Genomic DNA, 5,629 nt, shown 5'->3' on the forward strand with positions numbered 1-5,629 from the left:
CGCCCCCGCGCCCGACCCCCGCGGCGGGGGCGCGGCCAGGTACGCGGGAGGCAGGGCCGGGGGGCGCGGGCAGCATTCCATGGGCAGGTGCTGGTCTTGCCAGTGTCCTCGGTCCTCTGGGTTTGCTACCTGTTAACTGATTTTCCTCTCTCCCAAGTTTCTCATTCACTTCGTTTATAAATGATTTAGAAGTTGTAGACTCCTCAGTACGGCTTGGAATGCAAGTATTCCCCACGCCAGCTATTGAGATGTGTGGATTAGTGACTCATTGGGGAAATATTTATACGTGTTCCAATACTTGTCTGGCTTAGTATAAACCTTGATTAAAAGTGTTGTAGTACATATGTACATTTTTTGCCATACGGATAGACACTGCAATGGTACATGGAATGGCAGAATCTATATTCTATATTTCCATAGAAATATGAGTTGCCCTGTGGTATATCCTACTGAATTTGCAATTAAGGCTACTATTCACAAAGTTTGTAAGTCCTGAGAATTTAAGAGGTGAATGAAAATATTCATTACAACATGCCTGGTCATCTGTGTAAAATTACAAATGAAATCACTGAAGGACTGAAGTTAAGAAACAGGCGTAGGTGATACAGAGATGTGCATACTTTCTTAATGTAAGTAGGAGCCCCTTCTAGGGAAGGAGAAGGCAGTGAGTCACAAGGAGATGACTAAGTGTAAAGTAGGACCTTCTGTTGCTGAGTAGGATCCCCAGTCCTGCGGATTCTTGTCCAAATTCATAGTTCATGGATATCTTTCCAGTTAAACTGCAGAAGTGTTTGAGCTTTAAAGAAACTCTTTAAGTCTAGTCGTTTTCTATAGCAAAGGTTCAAAAACATTCTTAGGTATAAAAAGCATCTACCAGATTCTTAGATCCTGTCATCGGCAGTTTTTCTATTACACTGCCAGCTGTGTGCAATGGCCAACACGCATACCAGTCAGGAAGAATAGCTTTCAAGATAACAATTCCTCTGAAGCAAAAAGATGTTCAGCTCATTGATGTTAAATATGACACAGTTTGTACCTCTTTCAGTCCCTAATTTATGTATTTAGCTAAACAGTAATACCCAGAAGAACAGGAAACAGATCATAGAATCATAGAATATGCTGAGTTGGAAGGGGCCCATCAGGATCATCAAGTCCATCTCCTGGCCCTGTGCAGGACTCCTCAAGAATCACACCGAGTGCCCGAGAGTGTTGTCCAAATGCTTCTTGAACTCTTTCAGGCTTGGTGCTGTGATGACTTCCTTGGGGAGCCTCTTCCAGTTTTCAAACACCCTCTGGGTAAAAAACCTTTTCCTGATATCCAACCTAAACCTCTCGTGACTCAGCTCCAGGCCATTCCCTTGGGTCCTGTCTGGTCACAAGAGTGAAAACATCATTACTTGATCCACTACTTAGCTTCACAAGGAAGTTTTAACTGCAGTGAGGTATCCCCTCAGTCTCTTTTTCTCCAGACAGAAAAAACCAAGTGACCTCAACTGCTCCTCTTATGACTTCCCCTCCAGACCCTTCACCATCCTCATGGCTCTCCTTTATGACACTCTCTAATAGCTTAATATCTTTTTTATATTGTATCACCCAAAACTGTACCCAGAACTCGAGGTGAGGCCACCCCAGTGCAGAGCAGAGAGGGACAATCCCCTCTCTTGCCCAGCTGGCGATGCTGTGCCTGATGCCTCCCAGGTCAGGGTTGGCCCTCCTGGCTGCCAGGACACTGCTGACTCATGTTCAACTTTCCACTGACCAGGACCCCCAGGTCCCTTTCCACAGCTCTGCTCCAGCCCCTCATACCCCAGGCTATACATACAGCCAGGGCTGTCCCATCCCAGGTGGAGAATCCGGCACTTGCCCTTGTTAGACTTTACACAGTTGGTGACTTCCCAGTCCTCTGTTTTGTCTCTCTGCAGGGCCTCTCTGCCCTCAAGGGAGCTGACGGCTCCTCACGATTCAGTGTCTTCAGAAAACTTACTGAATATTCCCTCAAGTGCTGCATCCAGGTCATTAATGATGATGTTGAAGAGAACTGGGCCAAGGATGGAGCCCCATGGAACACCACGAGTGACAGGTCACCAGTCTGATGTCACCCTATAATTCTTTTTGCCTGACCTGTGACCCAGTTGCTCATGTAACTCAGTTATCCAGCTGTGTGCTGGACAATCCAGAAGGATTCTGTGAGAGACAGTATCAAAGCTTTGATGAAGTCCAAAAAGATTACATTTACTGGCTTCCCTTGATGCATCAGTCTATTTGCAGTGCCCCTGAAGACTTGGTAAATGTAGAGAGGTAAATCAACCCAATTCACGATTGCTTCCTGGCTCATGTATTTCAGGGTAGGACAAGGAACAGCCTGCCAAGGGGAGAGTCTGGCTCCCCCTCTTTCGCTATTTTTTTTTTTTTACCCTCCTCCCAGATTTAAAATGTGGTATCTAAAGTCCATGAGCACCATCCTGTGGCTGCAGCTAGTTGGAGTATTGTGACTTAATAGAGAAAGGTCTTGAGGATTTCACTGATGGGTAAATAGATTCTGTAACTCTTTGTAGCCTTCAAATGTCTTGATACTTTAGTTTTTATTCACCTGTTTGCATCAGAATTTAAATTAATATTATAAGATTATGCAAAGTGTGTGCTTTCAAGTGTAACTCAGCTGATTTTAGTATTCTTTTATTTTCCTTATTTACAATGCTATTTTAACATTATCTGACCACTTTTAGTGCTAATGATACTTATTACCATTGAGTTTACTCAGCTTTCTCTGGAAGGCACCATAGATCTCCTTGCATTATTCCAAGGAAGAACTATTGTTGTTCACAATTTCAAGGTAAAAATTATAAGATTCCTTGAAAGAGTTTGTATAATGTGCACATCTGGAAATAGAGTAAGATCACAGTATGCTTAATTTACAAATGATTTACCAATGTTTCCTTCTTGTCTTCCATTAAAAACAAACAAACAAAAAGCCTTTGAGTTTTAAGAATTAATTTACTGATTGTGAATTGACCCCATAAATTTACTTTCCACTATTTTGAATTGGCCAAGCCTCAGTGATTTCAAAAGCACTACAACAATTTACAGTCACCACATTTTAAAAGTATTCACATCAGCAAGATATGGATCATCTTTTGCTTGGCCAGTGTAGGTTCTGCAACATTTTTATAAATAGGATTACATGGCAATGATATTGGAAATACAGCTGGAAACAATTCCATTAATCCATCACAGCAGCAACAGAATTAGTGCAGCCTCACGACCTCAAAGTGAGCTGACTGAACATCTAATGGTATGATTGAACCAAGCCATGGATCACCAGCAGCAGTACTTGTGCAAACTGAACAGAAAACAAAATAATGGATGTTTTTGGTGGCTGTGGGGCAGAATTGCACTGTAATTTTCAATCCTTATCTTTTTTTTTTCATATTTTCTGCTTTTTAGGATATACTTAGAATATTTCTCTGGCTTTTGTCATATACTAATGAATGCCATAAATGCCATTTTTCACTAGATTTTGGAAATGAGAATATCAAGTTTGGGGTATATTTTCAAATGGCAAATAATCCAAAATTAATTAGGTCTTGTATTCTTTTATTAAAATGACGTTTTTAAAGCTGACTAGCATTTTTAACTCCTAAACTAAAATATCTTACAAAGAAATTAACAATTTTAAGTGCCCTTTCTCCTCCAGCATCCAAAAGCTCCAGTCACATTCAAAGATTTGGACTATGGCACATCTATTTGAATGACTCAAATAACTCCCTAGGCCTAACAACAACTCATAGATTATTCTTTTTTTTGCTATTAAAAGAACTCCATAACACAGAGACAGAGATAATACTTGAAGTGAAGCATAACTGACTTTTGCTTTATATTTTGTTAAATATAATGGAACATTATATACTCTTTGAAAAGTGGTTTGCCAAGATCAGTCTGTCAACACTTGCAGTAATTAGGTGATCTGTGAAGTAAGTCATGCACTGAGAGAGCAGAGGACTTAGGACCGTATTCTGCCCAAATTAAAAATAGAGAAAAAATATTTTGTGATGTACCTTCTCTAACTTATTAGCCATGCATTCTTACTTTTTAATTTTTCTCTTCATTAGTTAAGGCAATTATTTTGTGATGTGAATATACAGTGAAATGACTTCTGAAAAGGGTAGGTACTTTTTGTGAAGTTTTTTTTTTCGAGGGGCTTTCTTTGTGCTACAACTCTTTCTCTGATATCAACCCCACAAATGTGGCTTTTTACATCTCTGTTTTTAGGCAGGAACTGTCAAAATAGTCCAGCATTGCTTCATTATTTGTTGACATGTCTGATGAATCATTTTCATTTCCTTGATACATTTGGATTTCAGTGCTCTCTGCACTTTAGTGAGCTGCTAGGTCTATTCATCTGAAGCTTATTACACATAATGAGGTAAGTGAAAGGGATGCAGAAGAAACCAGATTGATGCCATGGCCATTGAAGTGTAACTGTTCATGTTTAGAGTTGGTCCTGCTACTCCAAACATCCAGGAAAGAGAGCAAAACTGGGCAAAAGGACCATAGAGAAATGGAAAAACCCCCCAAGTATTATTTAGTCATGTATTTTTCTGTTCTCTTCTCAGTATGAAGAAGGTAATGGCAAGAATGACAAGGTTAGTGTTTCATAAAGTTGGCTTTTCATTCTGCAGTCAAATTAGATCTCTTTAGATTTGTGAGGTGAGGTTATCTACCCTGGGTTTACATTTCAAATCTCAGCTAGTTTCTGAGCCTTTTTCTGGCCAGTGCTGAGGAATAAATATAGCTGTATGAGCCTGGCAACATGGTCAGGAGCTACTTTCATCCTTCTGAGCCTCTGACATGTGCAGCTTGTCCAGATCCATTTAGGGAGGGACTTCAGCCACTTATTAAAGTCCGTGAGCAGCAAGGAGGCTGAGTTCAGCTTGCTGAGATGCTGAAGGTGCAAATTCCTGCACCTGCAGCCTCCTCATGGCTGCAGTGAAAGGACATAGCACCAGAGAAGTGGTGTTATCCTCTCTGACATGCTCACAGGGCAGGAGCCCATCTTACCTCACTGGACAATGAGGGCTTGTGTGTGCTCTTTCTCCCCTAGGCTGGAACAAGAAGGAGGTGTTTCCTCATCTGTTGCTGGGCAATGTTCTGGACCCAGCAGCATTATACAGGACCACAGAGTCTTTGGAAGGCATCTCTGGAGAACATCTAGTCCAACCCCACCCTGTTCAAGGAGGGTCAGCTAGAGTGGGTTCCCAGGGCCATGTCAAGTGGAGTTATGAGTATCTCCAGGAATGGAGACTCCACAGCCCCCAGGTGACCTACTCCAATGTTTGACCACCTTCACAATGAAGAGAAAAAAACTTACCATAACACAAATGTTTTCTTATGTTCAGAGGGAATTTAATGTGTTTCAGTTTGTTCCATTGCCTTTCACATTGTTGCTTGGTACATTGAAAAATGTCTGGCTCCCTCTTCATTCGTTCCCGTAAGGTATTTATTTATCCAAATGGGTAAGATCTCCTTGAGCCTTCTCTTTATGAAAGATGCTCCAAGCCCTTAATCATCTTTATGGTCCTCTCTGGACTCACTCCAGTATGTGACCCAGCATCCAGATGCAGGGATTTAG

The 5,629-nt window shown here is 41.4% G+C and overlaps 1 protein-coding gene across 1 annotated transcript in view; it reads right to left on the reverse strand.

The window, feature by feature from the left end:
• Positions 1 to 4,891, reverse strand: part of COL14A1 (collagen type XIV alpha 1 chain) — a 119,855-nt gene extending 114,964 nt beyond the window's left edge. The window contains exon 1 of the mRNA XM_017746050.1: positions 4,880 to 4,891. The gene's annotated coding sequence lies outside the window, so the exon portion shown is untranslated. The remainder of the gene's footprint in view (positions 1 to 4,879) is intronic.
• Positions 4,892 to 5,629: the final 738 nt, after the last annotated feature.

This window comes from Corvus brachyrhynchos, unplaced genomic scaffold, assembly GCF_000691975.1.
Source record: "Corvus brachyrhynchos isolate BGI_N302 unplaced genomic scaffold, ASM69197v1 scaffold28, whole genome shotgun sequence".
Taxonomy (NCBI): domain Eukaryota; kingdom Metazoa; phylum Chordata; class Aves; order Passeriformes; family Corvidae; genus Corvus; species Corvus brachyrhynchos.